Source organism: Zeus faber (genome assembly GCF_960531495.2).
Source record: "Zeus faber genome assembly, chromosome: 5".
Lineage (NCBI taxonomy): Eukaryota > Metazoa > Chordata > Actinopteri > Zeiformes > Zeidae > Zeus > Zeus faber.
In genome coordinates this window covers 10503619-10513618 of record NC_137192.1, presented here as the reverse complement: position 1 = coordinate 10513618, position 10000 = coordinate 10503619, and positions in this window count along the sequence as shown.

Here is a 10000-nt window from a genome sequence, read left to right as displayed (position 1 = left end):
GGGAGGCAGATTTGTAACGGGATTAAACTAATTTACCAGATGATCGAATGTGTTCCCAAAGCTACTCTGTTGGAAATAATGCATAAGGTGGTCGGAAAACGTCTTCCCTTCCACTAGCCATGGGGACGTGCGTGAGTTGGCAATGAAGTGTGCGTGTGTGTGTGTGTGTGTGTGTGTGTGTGTGTGTGTGTGTGTGTGTGTGTGTGTGTGTGTGTGTGTGTGTGTGTATAATGCAAAAAAAGAGAAAAATTACTAATAACTTTTATTCTCATTCCTTACAATTATCTTGCACTTTTATCAGGGTTTATTTAGAAACAGGTGCTCATGCACTTAAATAGGACCTACCATGCTCCTTTTCAACAAGTTAATATAGGTCTTTCTGAGGTCCCCAAAACATGTTTTTGAAATTTTTTTTAATTTTTTTAATTTTTTGATTATGCATTCTAGCCATTGTAACATGCACATGAGGCCCCAGGTTCTGTGAGCCAATGGCATTTGAGCTTCACTTTCGAGCTCTGTTGTATTTGGTCCATAAACCTTCACTGATTTCACCTAATCATTCCACCAAAACCTGTTTCTGAACAGATTTGAGGCGAGGCCTCATTTAAATGTTTGTATTTCTATTTTGGTTGCCGTTCTCCAAGCGTGTGGGGGGCACAGACACCACACCGGGACTCCCAGACGCAGGGATTTTTTGTTTCACGTAAACGTCGGAAAATAAAATAAAAATAAATAAAATAAACACATCTACAATAAAAAAATACGGTTTTTATTGGTTTTGTTTGGAGAACCGCACAGCCGATCGCGCGCTGCAGCCTACAGTCTATGCACCGGATACTTTGTAAAGAAACAAACAGCAGAATTATATTTTAAATACTTACATCTGTAATGTCTTCACGGACGGCTTGTATTAACTCCTCTTTCTTTTAAAATATTTGTTTGTTGAGTTTTGTTGAGTCAAGAATTGTATGGTGATGTTTTGAAGCATTTTGACATAATCCAAACTAATAGAGTTTTTAAAGGTTTTCCAAGATGACTCTATAAACCACCTATACCTGTGTGTGTGTGTGTGTGTGTGTGTGTGTGTGTGTGTGTGTGTGTGTGTGTGTGTGTGTGTGTGTGTGTGTGTGTGTGTGTGTGTGTGTGTGTGTGTGCGTTTGCGTTTGCGCACACAGTGGCTGATGTCCATCTTTCCCCCTTCCCAATGCTTCTGGCGGGGGATTGATTCCTCTCTATTATCTGCCTCTGTGGATGAGATTCATTTTTGAATTCCAGCCTACACGTTCTACTCTCGCAATATTGGACACATGGTTTTGATAGTACTTCAAATTGGTGTGATGATGTGACGTTTCTTGGAGATGTTCCTCTTAAGGAGTAGGCAGCCTGACACCCCGGCCAGCCACCATCTCTGGATTTCAGGCATTAGCAGCAGACATGAATCATCATTGGGATATAGAGAGCAGATGGAGCCGGGGAGAAAAAGAGCTTTATAGGACTGACATAGTTAAGGAGAAGTAGCCTGATGCTGGAGGATTCCACTGAAACCAAACCTTCTTTTCAGAGTGAGTAAACTCTTTTTTTTTCTCCTCTGTGTCCCCCCCCCCCCCCCCCCACCTCCCAATATGTGGAAAAATATAGAAAATAAGGGGACATTTTACGGAGTGTTCAAACCAATTTGTCCCCCGAGGGACGTTTGTTAATTGGAACACATTCAAGAGAACACTTACACGCTCCCGAGTGGTGTACAAAATATTAGATTAATTAACATGCAAAACAGTCCTGCTCGGCTCTCTCTCTCTCACACACACACACACACACACATACACACACACACACACACACACATATACACACACACACACACACACACACACACACACACACATACGTACAGGGACACAATGTAGACACTCAGAGATTGCAGCGACAGCACAAAACAGATGCGGGGCCAAAAAGGAAATAAGGGCAAAGAAAAGGAAGGAAATTTGCTCGAAAATTTAGCTGTAAGCCTGCCCAAGATCTTATTACATAGGCTGAAGATAGAGATCTCAGCTGGAATAATACTTAGCACATGCTGCCCTTTTAATTAAGCAGTAATATCTGCAGAGAGGGGCTTCCAAAGCAGAATCTTTGTCTCTCTCTCCCCCGCTCTCTCTCTCTCCAGCTTTATCTCTCTCTCTCTCTCTTTCTCTCTCTCTCTCTCTCTCTCTCTCTCCATCTTTATCGCTCCCCCCCCCCCCCCTCTCTCTTTCTCTCTCTCTCTCTCTCTCTGATATCGCTGTTCCCCATCTTTACCCTCTGCTCCTCGCTCGCTCTTCGTAATCACTGATGGGAGGGGGACGGGGACTGAGATTTCGGGATGGTAAGGTGGTGGGGTGAGTTTGGAGTAGTGGGGTGGGGTGACGGTGGGTGTGTGTGTGTGGGGGTGGGGGTTACACTCCTCTGTGAAGTGAGGTGTCTTCTTTTAAGGCCCTTACACATGTTTCTCTGTTTCAGCCCCACCATGGCTTTGCCTGAGCACCCCACCGATGGCCCTGGGGCTCTCACTTTGAGGTGTCTGGGTGTGTGTGTGTGTGTGTGTGTGTGTGTGTGTGAGAGAGAGAGAGAGTGAGAGAGAAACCTATCTATATAGATATTTTTTACACATTTTTCTACACTAGGTTATCTTATTTGTATACATATTTTCAACTGCAAAGTTTACATTTTATCATTAAGGTTAGCCTTACTTATCTGTATGTATACTGTATATTTAAACAGCATTATGTAAATTTTTTTGCATCAACAAAATCCTTAATCGAGAACCTTTACTCACTTTCTATATATTTTTGACTGAAACATGTACATTTCGCTATTTTAATTTTGAATTGAACTGAGAAAGAAAGAGAGTGAGATTCCTTAGGCATATCCATTGTTTATAGGGTTTGACTGCAATGCACACGCCACTTTTAGTATATTCAGATGCAAGTGTGCTAATGGGGAAGTGTACTGGCTTCCCCCCCGGTTCTCCCAGTTGCATAAGGCCCCAAGCCCCCCGCAAGACCCCCCATGGCCATGGTGCCAACCCGTTGTGGTCGACGTGTGTGTGTGTGTGTGTGTGTGTGTGTGCGCTAGCGTGTGTGTGTGTGTGTGTGTGTGTGTGTGTGTGTGTGTGTGTGTGTGTGTGTGTGTGTGTGCGCGAGTGTGTGTGTGTGCGCTAGCGTGTGTGTGTGTGTGTGTGTGTGTGTGTGTGTGTGTATGTGTGTGTGTGTGTGTGTGTGTGGGATAGGAACCACTTGTCCAAACAGGACCATTCCACCCAGTGGCGTCTGAGCTCCGTGGTCTCTCACTACGGGGTGGCGGTGGTGTTTGGGGGGGATGAGCCCCGGGCGTCGGGACCCAGACCTCATTAAGTTCAATCGGCCCGGCGTGTTTTGATGTCAAATCCAATCTGTGTTTAAAGGCCTTCTCTGTTTAACCTTACACCGCTCACAATAACTGTCGCCCGACGCTCAGGACGCTCAGGCCGTTCAGGACGTGGAGGACGTAGAGGATGTGGAGGATGTGGAGGATGTGGAGGCCTCGTCGAAATGCTGCGTGATGAACTGAAGAGTGGTGATGATCTGGCTGAACTGGGCTTCTACGTAGGTCTCTTGTCGTCAGTGGTGGAACATACAGTAGGCGAATTAGATACCAGGTTGTTACACTATACTCTTCTTGGCTTTAAAGCCTCTAATCCCCCCAAGTATGGTATTTAATCTAGTGGCTGAGTGACGTCTGTGTGCACTTCCAATTGTACGGCGTGTATGGAATAAAGCCTTTATTCACATGTGTTAACCAAGGCTCCATGCTCCATACAAGTGCAAATCGAGTTAACACTGCTTGTTTGCCTGTGTCTACACACGCCGTGCCTGTGTCATTACTGGCACAGGCAAAAAAAATAGTTCATTCTGAGACACACGCGCACACACAGACACACACACACACACTGTGCACTCACACACACACACGGGACCTCTAAAAGGCCACATGTTAATCAGCTGTGAGTTAAACTTTCAGCAGAGAAAAGACAACAGATCAGCTCAATTAACACAAAAAAGAAAAGGCTACAGAGAGACAGACAGACACACACACACACACACACACACACACACACACACACACACACACACACACACACACACACACACACACACACTGAGCCATTGCACCTGCAGCTGAAGGGGTATTGTTCCGACAGCTCTCTCCCTCTCTCTGGAGGAAAGCTTTTTGTTGTTGTCTTTTCTCTTCTGTCCAGACCTTGGCCTTTTCCACCGTGCAACCTCCCTCCCCTCCCCTCCCCTCCCCTCTCTCTTTCTCTAGCTCTCCCCCTCTCACCGTCTCTCGCTCCGTCTCGAGGCTGCTCTTTTCGGGGGAGCGCAGGGCGGCCCCTCGCCTGCCCCTCCGTGCAAACACAGCTGACAGAGGGCCGCTCACGTGCCGCTCCGCAGGGCCCCCCAAAACCCCCCTTTTGAGTGTCCACGTACGAGTGTCAGCGTCGATGAGAGAAAAGGAAGGGTGGTGGGAAGAGGAGGAGGAGAAGGAGGAGGAGGAGGAGTAGGAGGAGGAGGAGGTGGGGGAGGGGGAAGGGGCGGAGGGGGTGTTCAGTGAGGTTTCATCCCATTCGCTCTATCTCCCGCTGAATACTTTCCATCTCCATTTTGGTCGTTCTGCTTGAGTCGCTGATCTAATCTGATCTTCATCAGAGGAGATGCTGTCGAGAGCAGCACACGTCACTGGGAAGACATAAGCAGCAAGTTTTCTACACTCTCAACTCAGGGGGGGCCTTAAAAGGGCTAACGTCACAACCAGAGTGTTCGCCCTTCCGCCCGTACCCCCAAACCATCCTTCTTAAACGCCGTCCTCGTACTTTTTCCATGGACCTACGATGTTGACGCGCCTTTTCACAGATAACTTTTACAAAAGAAAAAAAAACAAAAAAACATGAATGCTAAATGACCGATACCTTATTGACCCGTGGTGAGAGAGTCTGTAAGCATCCCCCACTCCCGCTCCGTCCTTGACTTTAATGTGTTTTCGCTCTGCTCTCCTCTTTGGCTTTCCCTCCCATTTGTCACAGCGGCCCCGCGTTGCTCATCATCCTATCACAGTACTATTTTTCATATTTCTCATATCCGCTCCGCCTTATCTCTTCCCCAGCGCCTGGAACCCAGACACGCAGAGCTAATACAGGCTCACCGATACGTGCAAAGAATTCATCGGTGACTGAAGATCACAGCGGTGTGAACAAAAAATAAAAAATAAAAAAGACAACATATGGATTTCATGCGTTATTCGATCCATCACTTGGAATATAAGGTGTGGGGCCGATCTCATTTTTAGTCATTTGAGAGATAGCCGCGGTTGATCAATGGCGGACCGGGGATTCTAAGCCGCCCTGTGTATGTGATTTAACTAAGCCAGCTCACACTGTGACAGCACCATAACAATAATAAACAATGCTAATATAGTTATTTACCAGACCAATTACACTGCGGAGGGTGGATAATCAACTTTTTTTGTGGTGCCTCCAAGACTGAAGGCCAGAGACTACACACTGGCCTGGGTGCATCCACGCATGCAAACGTGTGTGTGGGTGCGCGTGTGCGTGCGTGTGTGCGTGTGTGTGTGTGTGTGTGTGTGTGTGTGTGTGTGTGTGTGTGTGTGTGTGTGTGTGTGTGTGTGTGTGTGTGTGTGTGTGTGTGTACAGTATGTGTCAAGCCTGTGACGGATGAGCTGTTGTAAATCAACGTTGTGGAGGGGCTGGTATTCTACCCTGTGGGGGCGGGGGGGGGGGTGGGGTTCTTTAAGAAAAGGCCCTGCCTGGCTGCATCTATTTCTCCCCAGGATAAAACAAACACCAACACCCCCCCCAACCACCAGCCATTCAGAACAACCCCTCCCCTCACCACCACCACCACTCCACCACCCCACCACCCTGGCCTGCTTGGCCAGCCTTCCCCCCGGCTCCAGCAGCCCCGTCCAGGGGGCAATAAACTCGTTATCTCCCTCTCTCAGATCCTAATCTGATGGCCCACCGCCCCGCACACTGCCAGGTGACCTGGGGTTGGGTTGGTGATGGGTGGGGGTGTGGGCGGCGGGGGTGGGTGTAGGGTGCTCCAGCTCCTCTCTGCTCTTTCTGAGCCTGTCTTGCCTTTTAAATCCCCCTTTGGCTTTCCCTGCCTGTCAGCACCATCTACACTACCACCCCCCACGCCCCAGTCCTCCCCTGCCCGGAGGCTCTGAGGACCTCCTTTCTGTTCTCCTCCTTTCAGCAATTAATCCAGCTATTGATCACAGAGTGAAAACTGAAGGATTGGTGGGTGGTGGTGGTGGGTGTGTGGGTAGAGGGCTCCAGACAGACTAGTAGAGGTCCTCTGCCACACTGGTGGCAATGCTGGGGCATCTTCAGCCTTCCCTCCCCTTCTTTAAAATGCAGTATTTGAGTACTTTATACAAAATGTACTCAAATGTCAAAATACTTGCTCACCATCATGAAGTCTGGTTTTGCTGTGAAGACACATTCCAACCGTGATTCATTAATCTCTCAAAGTGTTGATGGACCAGCCCTGGTTGGTCTAATGATATCCTGTTATTGTTGGTGGTAGGTCCAAACTTCAGTCTGTAAAAACAACAGATTTTACAAATGCTTGTATCAAAAACCCCTTTTTGCGTAAGTAGTACTACAGATAACTGTATTACAGATACATTTGTAAAATATCAGACATTTGCTTCGAAAGATAGAGGTAGAGTAAAAGTATTAAGTAGACACATGGGTGTGTTTCTATTAGTGTGTGTGTGTGTGTGTGTGTGTGTGTGTGTGTGTGTGTGTGTGTGTGAGTGTTCGTGCGTGTGTGTGTGTGTGTGTGTGCTGGGAGGTGGCATTTGGGAGTGCCTATGGACAAAATGGAGAAAGTCTGGCACAATTCCAGTCATTCTTCAACTCCATTTAAAGGAAGGCTTTAACATGGTGTGCAAAATTTCACTTGCTGTTCGTCACGCACACAGGCTCGTGAAAAGGATCTTGGACCCTGCAGTACAGCGTACACTGATACTTCACAGACTGAGTTGGGCAGACCCTAGGCGTCCTTCCTTCTAAGGCAGAGTGTGCACCGTGTCCGGTGCACTTCTCTCTGTTTCGCCGAGCAGTGTGATGACTAGCGATAGCGCTGGCTCTCGGGGGGGTTTCCAGGGTGCTCATAACCACAGTGGTGCACCGCTGTGCTTTTCCACGCCCGCCGACACAGTCCTCCCTCTGTGCTGCGCAGGGACTGCGGCCACCGCTGAGGTCTGGGCCCCGAACCTTTGATGTAGGGAGGGAGGCGGGCTGTTTGGGTGTTTGGGCAGGAGGCCGGGGACAGACGGGGGCAGAGTGTGATGGAGTGATTACTCTCCTCCCTGCTCTCCTGTCTGCCCTGGTGTGAATGCCCCTCTTCATCCACCCTTAAAAGCCACATTATGGGAGTGCGGAGAGTGGGATATCCTGATCGCTGACCCCCGGAGTAGGGGTCAAGGGGAACAGGGGGGCAGATGAAAGGGAGCGTAATTATGGGCGAAAGACAAAAAGAAACCTTGTCTCCAAACAACTATTTTTGGGTGGGAAGGAGAAGGGCTGTTGAGATCAAGACATTTTCCCTGGCAAGTTATGCCCTTATCGCAGCCGCTAGTCCCTGTCATGTGAAGCTCAGGGCCCGGACCCGATTGGCGGAGCGGCGAGCCTTATCTGATGGCGATTGGCTGAGGGCCGCAGGCTCAAGAAGTGACAGCGTGGTTCCCACAGCCCCACCCCCCTGTGAGAAACTCATGCTCTCAGCCTCAATGTCCCCATGTCTTTCTGTATATGTATGGAAGGGGAAGGCCAGTGTCTACTTGTCTGACTCTCAGCCTTTGGCCTCTGACATGATTGCAGTCATTAAGTCTGTGTTTGTATGACCCGGTGTGCTTAAACAGGCTAAACGCTCATCTGACGTTTCCGACCTCGGCTCCTCTGAACTTTAATTTCTTTTAAAATGTTGCCAAAACGGCATTACACCAAAGCTCCACTGGTGTGCTATTATGAAATCCTATTGAGTATAATATTTTGATCTTTCTGAACAAAACTGGACCATATTCTTTGCAAGTCTGGATGCATATTCTACATTACCCCTGACCATTTTACTTTTTGTTTGTTTGTTTGTTTGTTTGTTTGATTCTTGTTTTTAATATTGGGTTGTTTGGATTTGTTAACTCCGTATTAACAAATCGCCTTTTGGACACAAATCAACAAACACAAAATAAGGCAGAACTTTGTTACTTTGACAAAAATATGTGCTACCGTAGTTGCCAGCAGGACCAGGAGATCCTTGTACGATATGATTCTCTTCATTATTGTTCCAATTTTCAAACACCCGAAAATCCCAAATTGTCAACTAGCATCAGGAAAATGGAAGACGTAACACATTTAATGTGTGTGCTAACTAGTAAACGTTCAAAACAATTTGATACTGGTATAATCCTTTATGGGGACGCCTCCAAATCTCCTCAGATCCCCAAATTTGTCTGTCAATTTAGCCGCTGAATAGCTCTGATCCCAGGCGACTGATAATTGATGTTTGCATCAACAATCTCTGCCATTGATAAAGAATGGAATAATTTTGTAAACTCAATTTGGATTTCTAAGATTTTTAAGCTCTTGAAATCATCAATCAGTTTTCAGAGTGTGTGTTGGGGGCTGTTAAGGAGGGCCAAAGAAAATGAGATTTGTCAGATGTTATGTCAGGAGTGAATAGGTGACCACTTGACAGCATTATCTAACGTTTGACTGATTAGACGGCTGTGAGCCAATTGGTCAAAGCTGCTGGTGCATGTCGTGACACCTGTGGGCTTGGGCCCGGGTGTGTGTGTGTGTGTGTGTGTGTGTGTGTGTGTGTGTGTGTGTGTGTGTGTGTGTGTGTGTGTGTGTGTGTGTGTGTGTGTGTGTGAGAGAGAGAGAGAGAGAGAGAGAGAGAGAGAGAGTGAGAGAGCTTGCACAGGCTAGTGCTGGTTGCTGGCAGACTGATTTAGGAGCCCAACTAGTGAGCAAAAGAGAGCGCTGATGGATGGAGGTCAAGGAGCTGTGCGTGGCTTTCCTGCCCACCCAGTGATGACTTTATTGGGGATAGGGGGAGTGCCGCCACAGGCCTCCTCATCAGCACGGGGCTCAGATTCCAGGGCAAGATTCATGATCGCCCTTTGGTGGAATGTGGTCAGGCCGAGGTGTGTGCTGTGTTGTGTGTGTATGCATGTAGGCATGTAAGTATATGTGTGTGTCTGCGTGTTCACGCTCATCCTTTAGCCTCCTCTGCCGCCTGAGCGTATTCCTCTCCTCTGCTGGAGGATGTATTAGTGTCAGAGCCCGAACCTCCCCAATTCTTCCAAACCTGGATTGAGAGCTGAAGCACCGGGGGATGACTTACCACGCGGTCAGCGCTCGTCTCGTTAAAAAGCACAAATTTGCTAGGGGAGAGAGAGAGAGAGAGAGAGAGAGAGAGAGAGAGAGAGAGAGAGAGAACAACCAGTGTCAGGGAGGGGATGTCGGCTCCATCCGCTTTATTACCGCCGGGGAGATTTACGCTTCACTTTATTTCCCAACTGTCACTTGTAAAAACTCCTAGAACTAAAAAAAAAAAAATAGAAAATGCGGAGAAGTGAGGAGATGAAGGGGTTGATTTAGTAGCGTGGCCCTTACATGACGGTCCAACTCAATCAGGGGCCTCGGTCCGAGTCCAACGCCCCGGAGGGGGAGTGCATGGAGTGTCGTCGTGCAGCTGGATGCTCTGACAGGAGAACCCCCCCCCCACACTCCCCCCACTCCCACCCCACTCCATCTTCAGTCTGGCTCTCCGTGACACCCTTAAACCTGGTTCTGTCAGTGCACAGACAAAAATTCACGCATGTAATAACATTAAAACAAGAATGAATAATCATGGCCCCAGATCACGATCATCAGAAATAATTTCCCGAAATA